Below are 22,202 nucleotides of genomic sequence, written 5' to 3' on the forward strand. Positions count from 1 at the left end.
TACCCTGCGGTGTCAGAGTGCTAATGAGGCACGTGTGGTTATGTTCCTTGGATTAGGTGAATTGCATTTTGAATAAGAGTAAATGACTTGAGAGAATGGTTCTAATGTGTTCGAAAGTCGTGTAATAGTGGCTTTGAGATAAGTGGGAGAGTCCCACCGCTTACGATTGGGTTGCATGGTTAATTACCTGCGTGAATTCTGGTTATTAGCGTATTGATGGGTTATTGCGGCTACGGAAAAGGACCATGAGTGGTAATTTGAGTAAATGAATTGTTGAATGCATGTTATGGTTAGCCTTATTGGCTCATGTTCAGACTTGAGGGAAGATTCATGATTTATGCCTCGTAGGTGCAGGCTTCGAGGGAAGTGATCCCGTTGGGTGCTTCATAGAGAGGGTATTCATATGTTATAAAATTCAGTGGAGTGGTTGCATTCGGGGCCAAGTCGGAGCGGGTGGCTCTCAGTAACAGTCCTCATGAATTCAAAGGGCAAAGTGTGGTGCCTAATGATGTCGACATTATAGATACAGATAAGAATCAAACTTTGTAGCAGCTTATGAGAAGGTGCCCAAAATGTTCTATAATATTTTGACTTGCTGTGTAGCATTTGGGAGATATGAAATGGTTCGTGGGATTTGAGACAGCATGGTCTCGTGATTCAAGGTCACTCCGGAGGAGTACAGATGGAGTATGTTATGTGTTGTATGGAGAAGTATTATTTCCAAGGCAATTAAGGGTAAATTGGAAGGAGGTAGGTTGATTAGCCATAGTTGAATTAGCATATTGGTGTCAGTGATCAGTTCCTTCAGCGTGAGCAAGTTATGCAAGTGATTTGTGGCGGTACGTGTGAGGCTTGTCGGCCACCGTAATTGATTTTGTTCAGAAGCATTCTTCTGTTATGGCTTGTATGTGGAGGCAAATCCCGGAAGGGTTATGGTGGCTTGGACCACTACTTAGATATTGGCATATTCGACGGTTATGAGAATTCGCCTGTATGTTGCTATAGTTCTCCCAAAGTAAGTTAAATGAAAAGTCTTATGTGATGAAATATTAGCCTATCGACGGTTCTAGAGTTGTGATGGAAATCATGTCTATCGTATATCGGCACGTGAGGTGCAGTGAGTGGTATGGAATTTGAAGTAAGGACCAAGGTCGCAGTTTGGTCAATGACTGTGATTGTCACAAGCTCGAATGAGTAGGAAAGGAGTTCTAGTGTTTTGAGTAAGATGGGTATTGATGTCAGTATCACCTGAGACCGGTGTTCTGTGAGAAAGGCTTTGCATCCTGGTTAGGGATTCTTGATCGCTTTTCAGCGTTAGTGCAGCCGGTGGTTTGAATGTGTGAACCCGTTAATTATTTCGGAAGATGGTGGGAGCTTGTCCCATAGGAAGATTGTATAAGTGTGACATGGAGTCACTTGATTAATTAGAAATTTAAACCAAGTATGAGGATTTTGGTAATATCATCCATTTGAGAATTTATGCCTGGAGGGCACTCTGCTTATTGGGTTATATACCTGTGAAATATTATTGGCCTAGCTTGGCACGATCAGGATCGACTTGAGGTCGGGGGATAGATTTAAATGTGGAAGTGAGCCTTACATCAGGCTAGTTGTGTTTATTTCAGCAATGCGCTCTTTATGGAAGGATAGTCGCGGTCTTATTTCGTGGTCAGATAATTCATGTAAAGATATATTGCGATGTATGAGTTGTGAGATGGCTTGGTAAATTCCTTATGTGTTGAGGTTCCGCTCAGCGGTGATGTTATATGAGCAGGATGGCTCTTGAGACTTAGATCATGTATCGCACCTCAGTTGTGCTTGAGTTGTAGCCTATAACGCTATATGTTTCCTTGGGAATGGTATTATGCACCTTAGTGTGTTTATGACCGATATTCGGTATTTGGATGTGGTGAGCTATTCAGCTCGACGTGTATCTCCTTATGTGAGTTCTATATGTGGATCGGGTGGCACGCCTCCATGGGTATGTTGTTTGGATCGGGTTGCGCGTCGCAACAGTGTAATGTTCAGTTCAGTGCCCATATTTGCTTTTATGTGTTCTGTTTCCCTGTTTTCTGAGGAAATCCATGTTAGTGTGCGAGTTGAGTAGTTCCTCCCAGAGTTCACCTTCCTTTTGTATCGCGTTTGAATTGGTAGCCCACTGGCACATTGTGGCGTCTTGTGGGATTTTTTATTATGTCCGAGGTGACTTATTGCATGAGCAGTTCGTACTAGGTGAGACGAGGTTACTAGATTTGGGGTCAGTGCAAACTGATTATATGAAGTATATTATAGAGCAAAGATCATTCTTTGGTTTGAGACAAGGTAATGGAACTTGTCAGGAGTATAGATCCAATGAATTGTTGATTCAACAGTTGATTATGAATTTCGGCACATCTCTTCAGTCGTATCGGTGTTGTAAAAACTAGAGCAAGACCTATGTAGGTCATGAGATGCAATGGGAGCATCAGATTTGTGGAATTTCGACTATTATGTTTAAAGAATGTTATTGTGGTCCTATGAGTAAAGTGATGCAAAGTGTGAATTCAGCAAAGTTATTCATCCATGTTTGGGTACAGCGTGTGGAGATTGATATGATCGTCGTATGATGGAAACAGTCTTGGCAGGAAATTCAGGATGTTGGAATTGGACCTAATGGCTTATTTGCTTGAATAAGGGAGTATATCTACAGAGTTATCGAGCTAATGTGCTCAACTGAGTGGTGGTATCACGGGAAGGTGCATGAGGTATTAAACAAGTGATTTCAGACTACTTCAGTGTAGTTCTCAGCACGTTCGAGGACAAACGTATGTTTAAGTGGGGGAGATTGTAACGACCCGATCGGTCGTTTTGAGCTCCGGCGTATCATTCAGCAGTTTGAGGCCATGATCAGCTTCATCTCAGGTATATTGACTTGTGTGTATGGTCAGAATTAAAATTCAGGAAGTTTGGAGTCAAATCTAAATGGAAATTCTCATTTTGAAAGCTTAAAATTGAAGAAATGAACTAGGATTGGAATTTTGAGTAAACGACCTCGGAATTGGGATCCGAAGGTTACAATAGGTTTGTATGATGATTTCGGACTTGGGCGTATGCCTGGATCGGGTTTTGGATAACCCGGGAGCGTTTTGGCGCCTATTGTGGAAGATAGCATTTTAGAAGAAATTGCATTAGTTTGGCTTAAAATGCATTTCAGCGTTATTGATGTCTGTTTGGAATTCCGAGACTGAGAGTAGCTCCGTATGGTGATTCTGGATTTGGGAGCGCGATCGGAAATGAATTCGGAGGTCCGTAGGTCATTTTGGAGCCGTTTGGCTAAATATAGAAATTTGAAGGTTTTTGAGAAAATTCGACCGGAAGTGAAAATTTTGATATCGGGGTCGGAATGCGATTTCGAAAGTTGGGGCAAGTCCATAATGTCGAATGTGACTTGTGTGCAAAAATTTAAAGTCATTCCTGAATGATTTTGGTAAGGTTTGAGACACTTAGTCTCTTTTAAGGAAGCTTAAGTTGGAAAAGTCAACCGGATATTGACTTATGTGTTAGAGCGCTCGAAATGTGAATTTTATGGTTCGGATAGCTTTGTTAGGTGATTTGGGACTTAGGAGTGTGTCCGGAATATTTTTGTGATGATCGGTGTAGAATTAAGCTTGAATCGGCAAAGTTAGTATTTTGGCGAATTCCGGTTGATAGGTAAGATTTTGATCCGAGGCTCAGAATGGAATTCCGAGAGTTGTTGTAGCTTCGTTATGTCATTTTGGACTTGTCTGCAAAATTTGAGATCATTCGGACTAGTTTTGACGTGTTTCGGCATCGGATGTGGAAGTTAGAAGTTTCAAAGTTCATAGGTTTGAATCCGATGCGAATTTGGTGTAGTGATGTTGTTTTGAGCATTACGGATGTTGGAACAAGTTTGAACGATGTTATAGGATATGTTGGCATGATTGGTTGAGGTCCCACTGGCCTCGGGTGAGTTTTGGGTGGTTAAACGGACTATTTCATCTTTGAAAAAAATTGCAGAAATTTTTAGGCTTCTGCTGTTCCCAGAAAATTTCAGGCGCGAGGTGTCCAGTTTGGAAGCTCATATCTTATAATCTATAAGAAATCAGAAAAATTTCAAAACACAAAAGTTGTAGCCCTTACATTCTAGTTGTCAGAAAGTTAAACCATTCGTGATTTGGATATTATATCAGAAAGTTATGGTGGATCGAAAATGGCTGGTAGAGCGATTTCGACAGAATTTACGGATGCGCTTTAGAAGTTCATATTTCGGGATATATAAAGAGTTATATGGTGTACAACCTATCAAATTAAAGATATTCGAGTCTAGTTTTTAAATATTCAAACCATGTGTCATTTGGATATTTACACAAGACGTTATGGGTGTTTAAGCAGAAGGTATCCGACAAGGGAAAATATTAATAGGATGTACAACTTGTATAGCACAAGTGCAAGGTACAACTCGACGAAGCACGGGCAAATTCTTTAAAACACGGATTTGGCTTATTTCTTTCATTTCTTTCATTTGGCTTGGATTATTTTGGAGAGAATTTCAAGGGGGATTTCATCAAGCATCAAAGGTGAGTTGTTTCTACTTATTTCCAAGTTAAATACATGGATTAGAGCTGAAAACTCAAGTAATTTATGGACAAAAATGGTGGTTTAGGGCTTGAAACTTAACAGGATTAAATGAAGATTTGAGGGGTAATTTGAACTCCGATTTTGGTAAATTTGATATGTACGGACTCGTGGCGAGACGAGGAATCCGGTGATGTGAATTTCGTAATTTTTCGAGAAGTGGGACCGGGGCTCGGGTTTTGCGAATTTCGTGAATTTCGATATTTTTCGAGTCTTTTCGATTGGGTTAAATTCCTTTAGCCTATTGTAATGTATTCGTTGTGGTTTTGACCAGATTCGATGCGCGAAGAGGTAAATTCGAGAGGCAAGGGCATAGCGGAGTAGACGTTGGACCGTCTTGAGGTGAGTAATGATTTTAAATGATGCACTGAGGGTTTGAAACCCCGGATTGCACAATATACTGCTATGTTGAGATGAGACACGCGTTGTATGACGAGCACGGGGTCATTTACTATTGGGGATATTGACTTGGTCCATCCCAGTTGATATTTTTACCGCGTAATTGATAAAGATTTATTGTTTTTCACTATGATTGGGCTTATTGCCATATTTGTGCTTCGTGCCAATTATCTGAAATCTTTTGTGAATTTACATCACTATTTTCCTCACGAATTGAAATATTATTCGAACTCAGTCCAATTGAATTATATTATTTTGTGAACTCAGCTACATTTATACTCAACTCGAGATTTAATGATATTTATTTATGCTGTTGAGCTGAGCACTATTGTTTTACTGATGCCCAAGAGGCTTATGATTATTTTCTGGACTGATTGAGGCCGAGGGCCATACGTGAGGATATGTTGAGTGATGTGAGGAGGCTTTCAGGCCTCGAGTGTTATATGAGGAGGCTTTCAGGCCTCGTGTGTGATGTGTGAAGGTTTTCAGGCCTGTTGATATTGCGCTTGGGCTGTAGGAGCCACTCCAGAGCCTGTTGATGTGTGAAGGTTTTCAGGAAAAAATATTGCACAACAATTCAGTTCCTTGGTTAATTTAGACACTGACAATAGATTGAACTTAAAACTTGGTACACAAAGTACATCCTTAAGGGTATCACCTCCTCCCAAAGGACTGTTTCCTATCTTGGTCACTTTAGTAGACTCTCCTGTGGGCATTTGCACATTTCCAGCACTTTCTACTTTACCATTATCCAACAACAAACTTTCATTTCTTGTCATATGATTAGTAGCTCCTGCGTCCACTATCCATATATTGCATTATCTTTAACAAAAAAACACTTACCTGCTAAGTTTGCACTTGTTTCAGATATGGACGCCTTGCTAAGCATGTTGAACAACATATTGTATTGTTCTTGTGTGATCATTGAAGCAGCAGTGTTAGTAGAATTGATGTTTCCTTGATTGGTTGCATTAGTCTCAGGCTGCATAGAATGTCCATCCACCACATTAGCTTTGGCCTTGGACTTAAAGGCTGCAGGATATCCATCAGCTTGTAGTAGTTTTCCTTAAGATGACCCTTCTTGTTGCAGTAGCCACAATGCATCAGCTTGAAACATCCATCTCTTGTGTGACCCTTTCCATGACAATAGTCACATTCTATACCCCAACTTCTCTTCTGTTTAGGCACATTATTTCTGGCTGTGAATAATGCAGCTAATTCCATTGTTTCAGTTGTGACATAGTTACTTTCTGCCACAAGTTTTTGGCTCTTATCTTGAATAATCAAGGCATACGCTTGATTCACATTAATCACTTTAGATTTCATTAAGATTTGACTCCTTGCCTGACTATAACCTTCATTCAGTCCTATTAAAAACTGCAATAGGCATTGATATTGTAAATGCACTGCAAAATCTTTTGATTTCTCATAGTCACATGAAGGAGGTGGCATCATTGAGTCATATTCATCCCATAAATCCTTCAACCTCGAATAGTACACTAACACAGATGATGTTCCTTGTGTTAAGGTAAAGATCTCCTTGTGAAGAGAATACAAACGTGATCCATTCACCTTATTGAACCTCTTCTGCAATTCCTTCCAAACTAGGAGTGCATTAGAATGAAACAGAATTCCACTTAGCAATTCTTTGCTCATGTTTCTAGTAAGCTATGAGACTACTATCGTATTACACCTATCTCACTGATGTCTTAAAGTTGGTCCAAAAGTATCCCTAGTGATTGTGCCATTAATAAAACCTAGCTTATTTCTTCCTAGAAGTGCAACTCTCATTGCTCGATCCCACAAAGTGTAGTTTTCCATTCCTATAAGCTGAATACCAACTGATAAGGACCAAGGGGCATCAGAAGGATAAAGATACAGGGGATGATTGTGATCAATCACCACCGGAGCTGGAACAGAGGTTCCTGAATCGGATATATCCCCAATCGCCATGATTATACAGTAAAAAATTCAGTCAATTACAGATGAAGAGAAGAATTTCCAATCAAAATAGAAATCAGAAACAAAATTTATCAATTAAATCTAGGGCTTGCTTCAACTCAAATCAGAAATCGTTTTCTTACAGAATTGTCAATAAATCTCTCGATCATCTTCAATCCGCGAAGAACAATCCTTAGATCTAGCTGACGAAACATTGCTCTGATACCATGAAGAAACTCACAGAGATTCTGGTCGCTATTGAAGCAGAGCAAACACAAATGAGGGAAGAAGAACGCATGCAGAGTTTTTGAGAGAATTTTCTGTTCATTATCAATGGAACAGTAGTACAAATAAGCTAATTACACACATATATACAATGCTAGTTGGTGTCAGTGTCTAACTAATCTCCATTACGTCCACTACCAACATAATTAACTAATAACTAATTACACTACACTAACTAACATAGCTAAGACAGATTAGATCGTTAGTGTACGGTTAGGCAGTTAGTTAATTCCTTCACAGTATTCTTTCATTATTCCACGAGGGAAAAACCGGAAGAGGAATTCTTTTAATGTTCTCTTAAGAGATACTTGGCAGAGCTCAAGAAAAACCTTTTGAAATAATAAAAAAATACCGAATAGAAAAATCGCTATAAAAAGCCGATGAATTTATTCTTTAATTTGGTACGATTATATATTAATTTTAGAAAAATTAATAACATCTAGTCTGGCTGGCTTGGGAAATGCTTTACTTTCTATCTAAACTTGTTGCTCGAGTAATAGAATAAACTATGTCTTGCTATGTTTGCTTTCGACTGTTCTGGTTATCACAACAGCTAGTTATCCTGCTATTTTCAATCTCATTTTATTCGATATTACATGATTAAACATGGAATTTAAGATTAGAATTTGATTGTGATATTTCAGTAATGGTAAAAAGGTAAAAATAAGATTAGGATTTGGCTGTGATATTTCAGTAGTGGTAAAAAGGGTAGAAATATAAACATAAATGTATTAGACAAATTAGAATAAATTACATGCATGTAAGTCATACTGCCTCTGATCCTCCCTTGACCAGAGGTCTCAGGTTCGAGCCCTAAGCATGAAAAAATTCTTGGTAGGGAGTGATTCCCGCAAATGGGGCGCGCGAATCAGGATATAGTCGGGCTCCAATGCGAGTACTGGATATCGGGTGGGAAACCAAAAAATAATACTCTCTAATCTGATTGATGTGTTAATATCGTTTTAGTCCTATTTAAAAATAAATAATAATAAATTTCTAATCTTTAAAACAATTTAATTTAATTTAATATTCGTTAGTGAATTTTTTTTAAAGCCACAAAAATATTATAAAATATTTAATATAGGTATTTCATAAATTTTATAACCACACAAATAATATGAAATATTTATTATCACAAGTGTCAAAAGTTTTCATTTGTTTCTTTACTTCGTAACTATTCAAACTTTGTCACAAATATTATAACGGAACGAACACAAAACAAAACTAAAAAAGTGTTTACCCCTAAAATTGGATAACAATTAAACTTATAATTTGATTTTAAGGATACGTGATTTCACCTAATATCAATTGATGAATATGAAGATTAATAATAGAAATTAACAACGAGATAAAGCAAATCGATGTTGAAACGTAATTCAGCTCTCGAGCTTGAGTGCTCTCGAACTGGTCGATACCCGAATAGTTGAGAAATAAGCAAACTGATAAATAAGAATATAAGCTCGACAGAAAGTATTGTATTGCTTTGATATGTGTGAATGTAAGGTCCTTACAAAATGATTAGAACCCTCTTTATATAGTAAATGAATCCTATTTATGGTACAATTCTAATTACGGAAGTAAATCCCATGATTAGCCTAAACAATCGCCCTTGATTTGATTTCTTCTGAGATTATCGTCATGATCTTCGACCAGTCCGGATATCTCGCCTTTCCGTTATTATGCATTCTTCGATCTTGCCCACTGTCTGTCCCATTTGGTCTCGATCTCAACAGGCATCTCAAATCCCGAACTCGATACCCAATCTTCATGCCTCAGTGCCCAGTCTTCGATTCTTTATCCCGGCAAATCAGTAAAATAGGGTGGGCTAGATTTTAGCCGTATACAGATAGTTCCCTCATTTTTTGGAGTATAATGACAAGAAATGAATTGAGGCTTCGAACTTGCCCTCGATTCATCATGACGTAAGCATCGTAATGTAAGCGGCAGAGGTGCCCGAAACATCCCGTCGGTTCGTATATCGAAGCATTAAATACCTGTCTGTTGTTGTCGGCCATTATCGGTTCTGAACCATCATCTCCATCCTATAAATGAGCTTTCCTTTTCTTTGCCCAAACTTTACTCTTAATCTCTACTCTAATATTCAAAGCTTTTTACATATTTTAAGTTTTTCCATTCTGCATAATCTCCAGGTTTTGTTATCAACCTTCTCTCAAAACACCAAGACCTATTCTTTTCTTGTTTTTTTAAACTCAAACCCAAAATGGCGAAAACATCCAAAACTATGCCGTAGAAGGAAAAAGCTTCCTCGTCTAAGTCGGCCGATGAATAACCAGCGACGGAGCCACTCCCCGAAGAATTCTTTCCTCCGTTGTGTGTCCTTGACTCCGATTTCAAAGTTGAAAAGACCTTCTCGGTTCCGGGTCGAGGTACATATGCACAATCACAAGTGGCCGGTGTCGAGGTACATATGCACAATCACTAGTGGCCTTTTAAAGCAAGTTAAAAAGGACTGCAACTGGGTTGACAAGCATGTGGTGGTGCCCTCGCCCGAAGAGTCAATCACTACGCATGTGGAGGGGTATTTGAGTTTTTACACCTACCCTTTCACATTCAATCCTCTAGATCCAATCATTGTGGACTTGTACAAGAGGTACAAGGTCACCCTCGGCCAAATTCATCCTTCTTTTTGGAGGATAGTGACATTGCTTCGATTTTTTGAGAGCAAAGTCGAGGGTATTCCCTTCACCCCCGACCATCTCATTCGTCTGTATTGCCCCCGACTTTATCGAGGAGGGCTAATAAAGCTTCAACATCGGTCTTCGAAGGCAGTCTTCTTGAGCAAGGATGAGGACAGGGACCGGGGTTGGATGGGTCGATTTGTCCGAGTGAAGACCTCGGACTTGATCCCAGCCAAGAGCATGCCATTTCCAGAGAAATTAAATATGAAACGTGAGTATAATTTGTCCTTTTAACTCTGTTTATTATCTCCTCTTTTTTCATCCTTTCTTAACGGTGTTTTACTTGGTGCAGTCGTTGCTTGGATGCTGGGTGCGATTTCTCATCTAGAAAACTGGGTCAGGAAATTAGTGTCGACGTCTACACACTCTGAGCACGTATGGCGCGAATTTTTGAAAGGTTGATGGGAGGCCCAAAGCCATGGTAAGTTCTCGCATATCTCAATAATCTTGATCGATGTCTGTATTTCTCCTCATACTTGTTTTCTTTTGCAAGTCTTGGGAAGGATGTATCGATGAGGCCTCCATCTGGTGAGGAGGAGAATTCACCCCCGGTCCCAAAACCGGTGAAGGATAAGAAGAAGAAGAAAAGGATCTCAACTTTTGAGGATCCAAAGCCCAAGAAAAATCTGGCTCGTAAGCCAAAGAAAGACACCGTCATCCTGCTTGCGGAAATAGTTCAACGGCTAAGAGAGGAAGAAGAAGAAGAAAATGAAGATGACAGCTCCGAGCTGGTGGCTCTAGTAAAGAGGAACACCGAGGCCCCAAAGGTCTTTGAGTTGGTGAGGGTTGGATAGATTCAGCCTCGAATCGAAGGGGTCTTGGAAGAAGACCCGGGCAAAGTCCCCGAGTTGTCAGAGACTGAAGATGTCTCCCGCTGAAATGAGCAGTCAGTGGGTATGTCCTAAAGGGCCGGCTCTGAGGCCCTTCGAAATGAAGAGAACGCCCCAAGTGACTCACTTGGGGAAATAGAGATTGGAGACTCTCTGTCGCTTCCTTCATTCTCGGAAGGGGAAGTTTGGGAGGCTTAATCCATGAAGGCCCCTCAGGTAGAAGGCACCCTCGGAGGGGAGGACCTTTTCCAAGGTTGTTTTGTGGGGGTCAACAATGTCGCTGGCTTGGATGACTTGGAAGTACCGAGGACGAGCTTGGGCGAAACTTCCTCGAGTTTCAGATTGACCAGCTAATTTTCGGCCCCAGTGTCGATCCTGAGTGTAAATGGACTATCATTATCACGATCCTGGAGGATGCACGAGTTTTTTCCGCCCCCGTAGGGGTGGCTAGTAACCTTCAAGGTCTGGTCACCGAGGAAGATCAAGCTCTGATGGACAAGGTGGGAGCATTGTGTCTCTTCAATGAGGCCCAACAAGCTTTGAATCGGGTAAGCCCTAACTTTCTTTGTTAACATCGGTCTTCATACTTGTGTCTTTCTCTCCTTACCTAATTCTTTCCCTTCTATTTGTGCAGGCGTCAGTACTTCATCATGAGGCTTTCTTTAAGTCTCGAAGAGAGTTAAGCTGATATGAGGCTGAAATTCAAGGGCTTACCGAGGAGAAAAATGCTCTCAAGCTTCTCGGTGAGCAAAAAGAAAAAGAAATCAAAGGCCTTCGAGATGAGCTGGTCGTGGCCCAGAAAGAACAAAGCAAACTGACCGAGCAGGTAAATAAAGTCTTAGACTCATATGGCCTCGGTTTGGGAGTGATGGCTAATGATTCGATCTCACAAGTCCAACGGCTGCACGAAACGATTGTGCAACTCCAAGGGGAGGTAGATGAGGTAAAGGCGGAGACTGCAGTATGGAAGCAAAAGATGGACCACCTTGCTTCAGATAAAAAGGCTGCTCGAGCTCAGTTATCCTTAACCAAAAGCCAACTCCAAGGCATGAAAGAGAAGAACTTGGAACAAGCCAAGAAGATTGAGGTGCTTTAGGCTTGGTTGGACACGGAGCTTGCAGTGGCGAAATCTGAGGTTGATACGGCTAAGGCCGATGCTGAGGTGATCGTGGTTGTCTACCGATCTGACGCCGAGGCCGCCCAAGATCGAGCAAAAGAAGTTTTCGATACTGCTCAGACTCGAGCATACTATGTTACCGAGCATGTCAAGTGCCAGTCTCGAAGAGAGACTCTTGAGGAGATTCATACTCGTGGCTTTAACCTTGCTATCGAGATCGCGAATGCGAAAGAGCTTGAGGCTGAATCCAAAGCATTTCTCCCTTCTGATGATGATGATTCCAGGAGTGGAGAAGGCTCTGAGGACGAAGATGTTGCTCCTGGAGAAGATTAAGTGTTTAGGATCTTTTTTGTAAATTCCGATCGGGCCATGTTGCCCTTGTAAATAACTTTTTGGTATATAAAAGGTCTTTTATTTCCCTTTGCGTTCTGTATTTACTTTATTTTTTATGCCTCATGAAATTGCATTCATAGGTTAGAGGTTCGGGCGATTTGGACCGAAACCGAACTAATGTCGAGTGAGTACTTGCTCGAACTCGAAGTAGGACAACCTTTAGGTCGTAATTAAGTGAGGACGATCCCTCGAACTCAAAAATAACATGGCCCTTAGGCCTTTTGAATTAGGCCAGTGCGGCCTTGAAAGAATGGTTTTTTCCCTTTTCGGCTCAAAAAAGTTAACCATATAGAAATTTGTTATGCCTTAGCATGAAATAAGGTTGTTCAAGAGTTCGAACAATCCGGTACCCCTTAGGGTTTTCGAGGATTGATGTTATCTAAACCCTTTATAATTTTGCCGAGGGTAGCCCTTTTAATCGGTTTTGTAAAGATATTAGAAGGCCTATTTTATTACGGAATTCGGACGTCTCCGAACCGTATTAGTTTGGTCGTAGCCTTTAACTGGGGGTTTGACTCTTGGGCTTGTTTCCCGATTACACTTTGAACTTGTTCGAAGTGTCAGTCCCCGAGTGAGGTGGTCGTGGCCTATAAAAATGAGGGTTGCCTTTTTAAGGTCTTATGATCTCGAGATTTTAGTAGTTCGATTACATCGAATTTTCGGACGGCAGTCCCCGAGTACGGGGTAATTTGTTTGAACTTCAGTTGTGATCGGCCCTTAAGCCTATTTCCACTACGTACCAAAAGTATGAAATTGTAAAGTAAAATTTTCTCTAAGGCATGAAATATTTGGCAAAGAAAAAATACTTCTCTCAATATATTATACATGCGTACATGTTTGCCATTAGGGATCGAGTAATTTACATGGGCACGATTTGTTTGACCGTTTGACCCTTACAAAGTTTTACCTATCGAGACCCTGTCGACAGGAAGTATCTTCCTTATAACAAAGTTGACATCCGAGGGTGATGCCCCCCAGTATTCGAGGTTGATTTTAATGAAGCCTCGGATAATATTAAATTGCTCTAAGTTAGCACGAGCAATGGTTGCCTCATTAAAAATCTTGCCAGAAAAACCCACTTGGGACAAAAATCGGTCTAAGGGAAAAAGAGTGAAATGCGTGCTTTCAGGTCTAAGGACTTTGTGATGAAGAATCCTTTGATGTCTTCGATTGAACACCTATAATTGGTTAGTATAAAATGTAAATAAAAATAGAGAAGGCCGTACCTTAGCAGTAGTATCGCTTGAGGAGTGATACTTTCCAATTGTTTGGTAATTGCTCGTCGTCCATCGTGCCAAGTTTGTAGGATCCCTTTCCGACGATATCAAGGACCTGATACGATCCCTCCTAGTTCGGGCCAAGTTTTCCTTCGTTTGGGTCTCGAGTATTGAGGGTGACTTTTCTCAAAATTAAGTCCCGATCTTAAAGTGTCGAAGATTGGCTCTTCGATTGTAATACATTTCGATTCGCTATTTCTGTGCGACCATTCGAACAAGGGCGGATTCTCGTCTTTCATCTAGAAATTCAAGGCTCATATTCATAGCCTCATGATTTGACTCTTCCGTTGCATACCGAAACCTAAAGCTAGGTTCCCCGACTTCGACTAGGATCAGAGCTTTGGCACCATAGACTAAAGAGAACGGTATTGCCCCTGTACTGGATTTCGACGTTGTTTGATATGCCCAAAGGACCTCGGGCAATATTTCTCTCCATTTTCCTTTAGCTTCGTTCAGTCTTTTCTTCAGATTTTGGATGACGGTCATGTTTGTCGATTCGGCCTGTCCGTTCCCACTATGATGATACGGTGTTGACAGGATCCTTTTTATTTTGTGGTCTTCAAAAAACTTTGTCACTTTGCTGCCGACGAATTGCCTTCCATTGTTGCATACGATCTTGGCAGGCATTCTGAATCGGCATATGCTTTAACCCTTTCTCAAAGGCCTGTACTTCAACCAGCTTAGATAAATAGTCAATCATAAACAAAATGAATTTAGCTTTACCTGGGGCCGATGGTAGAGGACCGATGATATCCATCCCCCATTTCATGAACGGCCATAGGGATAAGACTGAGTGGAGTTGCTCTCCGGGCTGGTGGATCATCGGTGCATACCTTTGACATTTGTCACACTTTCGAACAAAATTTTAATGTCTTTTTCCATATTGGCCTAATAGTATCTTGCTCTGATAACTTTGTGAACCAATGACTCGGCACCAGAATGATTTTTGCAAGTGCCCTCGTGAATTTCCTGTAGAACATAGTCGGTGTCTCCTGGTCCCAAATATTTTGCTAATGTTCGATCAAAAGTTCTCCTATACAGTGTTCCATCCTCGGCCAATGTGAACCGTGCGGCCTTCGTGAGTAGAGTCCTTGATTCTTTAGGATCTGACGGAAGCTTCCCGTTCTTTAGGTATTCGATGTACTTATTCCTCCAATCCCAGGTTAGACTTGTGGAGTTTATTTCGGCGTGTCCTTCTTCGATTACTGACCTCGAAACTTGTACGACAGTCCCCGAGCTAAGTTCATTATCTTAGATCGACGACCCTAGATTTGCAAGGGCATAGGCCTCGCTATTTGTTCTCGAGGTACGTGTTGTAGGGTCCATTCCTTAAATCGATATAAAGACACTTGTAGTTTGTCCAAGTACCTCTGCATTCGATCTTCTCAAACCTCGAAATTTCTGTTGACTTTATTTACCACTAGTTGGGAGTTGCACTTGGCCTCGATGACCTCTGCTCCCAAGTCTTGGCTAGCTCGAGACCTGCAATCATGGCCTCATACCCGGCCTTATTGTTAGTTAATTTTGATGTTTTGACAGACTGTCTAATTGTATCACCTGTGGGTGGCTTCAAAATAATGTCTAGGCCGAACCCCTTCATGTTCGAAGCGCCATCTATGAAGAGGGTCCACACCCTCGGTGATGTACCTAATTTTAATAATAGTTAACCTCAGGTACGAAGGCTGGCGTGAAGTCGGCCACGAAGTCTGCCAAGATTTAAGACTTGATGGTCGTTCGGGGTTGATACTCGATATCGTACCCACTGATCTCGATGGCCCATTTGGCCAATCGACCCGAGAGTTCAGGCTTGTGCAAAATGTTGCGAAAGGGGGTAGGTGGTTACAACACAAATTGGGTGACATTGAAAATATGATTTTAATTTTCTTGAGGCGCTTATTAAAGCAAGCGCTAATTTTTCTAAGTTTGGTTACCGGGTCTCGACTTCACCTAGGGTCCGACTAACATAATAGATAGGAAATTGCATACGTTGCTCTTCTCGAACTAAGACCCCACTTACCGTTATCTCCGAGACCGCTAAGTATAAGTAAAGTTGTTCGTCTGCCTTCAGGGTGTGAAACAATGGCGGGCTCGACAGGTATCGTTTGAGTTCCTCCAAGGCCTGCTAACATTCTGGGGTCCATGCGAAATTGCTCTTTTTCTTAAGCAGTGAAAAGAACTGGTGGCTCCTATCTGAGTACCTCGAAATAAATTGACCCAGGGCGGCTATGCGTCCTGTTAACCTTTGTACAGCCTTGACATTATCAACAACTGTGATATCTTTGATTGCCTTGATTTTATCGGGGTTGATTTCAATTCCCTGATTTGATACCATAAAGCCGAGGAACTTGCCCGAACCGACCCCGAATGCACATTTCTCCGGGTTAAGCTTCATGTTGTACTTTATCAGTATGTCAAAGGTCTCCTGCAAATGTTTTAAATAGTCCTCTGCTCGCAGGAACTTGACTAGCATATCATCAATATAAACCTCCATTGATTTACATATTTGTTCTTCGAATATTCGATTTACTAGGCGTTGATAAGTAGCACCAGTATTTCTTAGTCCGAACGGCATTACATTATAGCAATAGGTACCGTATTTAGTGATAAACGAAGTCTTTTCCTGATCCTCTAGGTTCATTTGTATTTGATTGTACTGGGAGTAAGCATCAAGAAAAGTAAGGATCTCGTGACCGGCTGTGGCATCGATCATGCGATCGATATTTAGCAAAGGAAAGGAATTTTTAGGGAATGCCTTGTTTAATTCCTTATAGTCTATGCACATTCTAAGTCTATTTCCCTTTTTAGGAACTACAACTACATTTGTTAACCATTCGAGATATTTTACCTCCCGGGTGGATCCTATATTGAGAAGTTTTGTTACCTGGTCCTTAATAAATGCATGTTTTACCTCGGACTGGGGTTTTCTCTTTTGTTTTACCGGGCGGAACTTCGGGTCCAAGCTTTCAATGTGTAGTGATCTCTGGTGGGATCCCTGTCATATCTAGGTGGGACCAAGAAAAATAATCCATGTTACTTAAAAGGAATTGAACGAGTTTTTTCCTGAGCTCGGGAGTTAACCCGGTGCCTAAGTATACCTTTCGATCGGGCAGATGCTCGATCAGTATGATTTGTTCCAACTCCTCAACCGTTGACTTTGTTGCATCAGAATCATCGAGGATTATGAAGGTTCGAGGTATCATATAATCATCATCCTCGAAAGTTTCCCGCTCCTCCGATCGGGTCGAGGCCACTGACTATGGTTGCTATTTGACTTCTCGCTTTCCCTTCGACTCCAATCCTTTTGTTGATCAAAGCAACAATACTGGTGCTGCCTTATCGATTGCAAATATTTCTTTGGCGGCGGGTTGTTCTGATGTTGGGAATTTTAAGACTTGATGAAGTGTCGAGGGCACTACTATCATGTTATGAATCCAAGGCCTTCCGAGCAGCCCGTTATACCTCATGTCACCTTCAATCATATGGAACTTTGTTTTCTAGATAGTCCTGGCCACATTTACTAGCAAAAAGATTTCCCCTTTGGTAGTTTCACTTATCATATTGAAGCCGTTAAGTACTCGAGTTGTGGGCACGATTTGATCTTGGAAACCGAGTTGTTCTACAACCCTTGATCCAATAATATTTGTCGAGCTACTTGGATCAATCAACACACGTTTAACTTGAATTTTATTCATAAGGATATATATTACCTATGTGTCATTGTGAGGTTGTTCGATCCCTTCCGCATCCTCGTCGTTGAAAGACAAGGTTTCTTCCGGTAAGTAGTCCCGAGTTCGCTTTTCCCTTGTGATCGTCACCTTGGTGCATTTAAATACTAGCCCTTGAGGAATATCGACCCCTCTAACAATCATATAAATCACATGTTGTGGCTCTTCCTGCTCATTTTTCCTATTCTAATCCCTGTTTTTGAAGTGATTCTTGGCACGATCACTTAAGAATTCTCGAAGGTGACCCTCATTGAATGAACGAGCTACCTCCTCCCTTAGTTGTCTGCAGTCCTCAGTTTTGTGTCCATGGGTACCATGGTACTTATTAGGGTTCATTTGAGTTGGATCAATCTGTATGGGTCTGGGCCATCTAGTATCCTTGATCTGTCCAATGGCTGACATAATACCCGATGCATCGATGCTGAAGTTGTATTCTGATAGTCGTGGTGCTTCTGTGGGCTCGACATGTTTATCGAAACCACTTTTACTTATGATCCCTCGGGAGCTCTGTCCTCGATCATTCATTCGATCAATTCGAACAAGGTTACGTCCTGGGCTGCTGTTTTTACGATCTGCGTTGTATGGTTGGTACCGATCTCTGCTCGATCGGGGTTCACTGTCGATGTCCCTTTGAATTCTACCGACGGGACTGTTTCCTAATTGATCATACTCGACCCTAATCTTCGACTGGTATCGATTATATACATCGTCCCATTTCACAGTTGGATATTCAATTAAGTTATGATTTAGTTGTCCTGATGCTGTCGAACTTCGTTCGTTCAAACCTTGAGTGAAGGCTTGAACAACCCAATCATCTGTGACCGGGGGTAGGTCCATGCGTTCCATTTGGAACCGAGATACGAATTCCTAACATTTCGTTGTCCTTTTGTCTCACTTTGAAGAGGTCCAACTTCCTAGTCGCAACCTTTATTGCTCTGGCGTGTGCCTTTACAAAAGAATCTGCAAGCATTGGGAAGGAATCGATGGAATTGGGTGGCAAATTGTGGTACCATATTATCGTGCCTTCCGATAAAGTTTCTCCAAATTTTTTCAATAGAACAGATTCAATCTCATCATCTTCTAAGTCATTCCCCCTTACTGCACATGTATAAGAAGTGACATGCTCATTAGGGTCGGTGGTCCCATTGTATTTGGGAATTTCTGGCATACCGAATTTCTTTGGGATGAGCTTCGAAGCCGCACTTGGAGGGAAAGGCTTCTGCTCGAACTTCTTCGAATCCAAACCCTTTAGAATCGGTAGTGCCCCAGTATTTGGTTAACCCGGGAGTTGTACATTTCTACCTTTTTATCATTAGCCTCGATTTTCTTTTCACCTGATTTAATTCGTTTAGTGAGCTCCTCGAGTATTTTCATAATTGTTGGGTCAGTCCCCGATTCATTGGCGTTCACCTTTTCCGGTACAGGTTCGGCTCTATGAATAAGTTCTTGTGATGTTTCGAACTCAATTCTGCTTGGTGCTCGATTCTGATTTTGGAGTTGTGCTATCGCAGCTTGTTGAGTCTGCAACATCTCGAATATCATTCGAAGGCTAATTCCGCCTTCTTTATCGCTTTGTGATTCTGATCGGCTGCTCGAGCATTCCTGCGGATGCTATTATCAGGGTCGATGCCCAAATTCCCATTAATGGCAATGTGGGAGCTGACATCGACCGGGTCTATGGCCGGTGGTCCGTCGGGGTTGACTAGAGGAACTCTGTTTCCCGGGGCGGCAACGTTTTTGTTTTCGCCATGAAGACCAAGGTCGTTATCCGTGTGAGTGGGTGCTACTTGAGAGTTTGATATGTTGATTCCTGAAATCAAAGACACTTACGAGAACAAGCGTAAAACAATGTGTGTTACGATAATTAATACCATGCAATCACTATTATCCTTAGCCCCACGGTGGGCGCCAAATTGTTTACCCTTAAAATTGGATAACAATTAAACTTATAATGTGGTTTTAAGGACACGTGATTTCACCTAATACCAATTGATGAATATAAAGATCAATAATAGAAATTAACAACGAGATAAAGCAAACCAGTGTTGAAACGTAATTCAGCCCTCGAGCTTGAGTGCCCTCGAACTGGTCGGTACCCGAATAGTTGAGAAATAAGCAAACTGATGAATAAGAATATAAGCTAGACAGAAAGTATTGTATTGCTTTGATATGCGTGAATGTAAGGTCATTACAAAATGATTAGAACCCTTTTTATATAGTAGAAGAATCCTATTTATGGTACAATTCTAATTACGAAAGTAAATCCTGTAATTAGCCTAAACAGCTGCCCTTGATTTGATCTGTTCCGAGATTATCGCCATGATCTTCGACCAATCACGGATATTTTGTCTTTCCGTTATTATGCAGTCTTCGATCTTGCCCGTTGTTTGTCCCATTTGGCCTCGATCACTACTGATCTCGATCTCAACAGGCATCTCGTATCCCGGACTCGGTACCCAGTCTTCGATCCTTCATCCCAACAAATCAGTAAAATCGGGTGGACCTATTTTATACAAAAAGTTTACCCTGTTTTTTTTTCCCCTTGGCTGACAAGCCAGCAAGTTGACACCTAAACAGGGACTCCAATCGATAGCTTTTAACTTAGGAATTTGGCCATTTGTTCCATTGAGTGCTTTAAGAAGAAGAAAAATAATTTTTACATGTTACATGCATCAAATCATATTACTTTAATATATTGATAAGTTAAGGTAATAATAACAATCAATACTAGAATTAACTTATGAATTAATGTTATGTAAATGATAAATTTAATACATCTTTCGGTTTAATAAATTCACCGGATGCAGATAATTATGTTTCCGTTGTTTAGAACTAACCCACAATTGGGTTACCCCATTTAACGGAGGAAGTTATTTGTACCGTGAGAACTCTGTATAACAATATTTTTATATAACAATTATTCACAATAAAAGTCAAATTTTTTCGGAATTGATTTTATATGTTATATTTTACCTTTTTATAATAAATTTTTACCTACAAAAGCAACATCCATCTATATAACAGTACATTTTTTGTAAAATTATCTCCTCTATAATAGTGTAGACTAATAAGTTTCAAGATTTGGACCTTAATCTATTGCTACTTGGACTATACAGAGGATTCAAGCGTTAAACTTTTAGATTGTCTTCAAGAGAAAGCTATCAGATACTCTTTTGTTAAAAGTTTGAACATAAATCTTTGTCAATTCAAGCGTTATATCGCTAGCAAGAGACTGAAATCTACAGAACAAGCTACAATTCTATAGTTCTTCCATCAATCTTGAAATAATTAATCTTCTAGTAGCTTTAAAATGAATGCCTTAGAATTTAAAATCGTTATGTATTTAGTTATGAATTTATTAATAATATAATAGCTTTATATAATAATTAATTAATAAAATATACATATTTTTGAGTATTCAAATTTGAATAATTCTCTTATCTTTTATATGTAACAGTAAACATATTTAAATGTCAATTGTTATTATTGGTGTATACAGTCATTCACTATAAAAGCCAAAAAATATTAAAATAAATAATATATTATTATAAAAAAGTTTGACTATATTTCATTTCTTCACGGCCTAATTGCCTGCCGAAATTACGTGGGGTCGAAGTGTTCGTAAATCATAAGGTATTGACTCCAAAATCCAAATTAGCGGTTGAGGCACACACCGACACATAATTTGATAGTTTCATCCTAGTGTACCATTTATTGTGTCCTTTCATGCCTAGGAAAATCACCTTTTATCATTCCTTCCTTTTTGACCTTTTTGTCATTTGAATCTATTGGCTCATTTTAATTATTGGGTTCAATTATAGGTTCATACAAATAGTGCCAGAACCAAGATTTCACTAAAATGGTTTAAAATATAAAAAATTAAACACGCGAAGTTTTATATATATATAATATCTTTTGGTAAAAGGGATTATTTATAAAAATAACTTAAAAATCGACTTGATTCGGTTTGGTCGGGATTGGTGTTAATAAAAAATTTGACACCGCCTCTCCAGGCATTCCATTTTTCTTCTCATTTATTCCTTATTTTGTTTATTTATTTATTTATTTATTTATTACTCCACTTATCTGTTTTTTTTTAATCTATTCTGTCGTTATACTGAGGTTCATAGGGGAGTAGGTGCCCTGTATGATGAGTATATTATATTGTCTTCTTGTCAAATAATTTCTGTTTTACAAATAAAAAACAGAGTTATTATTAGAGGGTTAGTTGTTATGTGCCGAATCGGACCTCTATGGTTTAGACAGTTGCAAGATTCTTACAATATTCTTTTTGGTATACAATTGTGTACGATAAAGAATCAGCGGCTACACATAAACAATCCTTCCTTATGTTGTCCTCTTCATTGGACTTTATGTTTTTTTACAAACAAACAAAAAAAAAATCAACGTTAGGTTGGGTTAAATACTTACATGTACTGGGTGTTTGCACCAAACTGTAACAATTTATCATAGTTAAGTAATTTTATTAAGTGAAAATATATATTAATTAATCATGATTAAGTGTTATGAGTCTATTTGTAAACACATGACTTACCCATGTTGGTTTTGTGCAAACATCCGGAGTGAGTAAATTTTTACCGTTACATCGGAGTGTGATCCGTTAATAGAAATTTTCACCCTTAATCACAAGCTTCAAGTTCAAACCGTGAGAATAAATAACCCTTTGACAAAAAGTGTGTTATATTCTTAGTTGATTTACTTGGTGCCATTTCGAATTGTTGCCAATGAATTTCGAATATCAAATACCTAAAGCACATAAAGATGAAAATAAAAGCATATGTCCAGGTGGTTGGGTTACATGTTATGTTAAAGAGTAACGAGTAAAGTGCTTTTTAGTTTTTTTTTTTAAATGTTTATAAGTTATAACCCACAGATTAATG

This window comes from Nicotiana tabacum, chromosome 8, assembly GCF_000715075.1.
Source record: "Nicotiana tabacum cultivar K326 chromosome 8, ASM71507v2, whole genome shotgun sequence".
NCBI lineage: Eukaryota > Viridiplantae > Streptophyta > Magnoliopsida > Solanales > Solanaceae > Nicotiana > Nicotiana tabacum.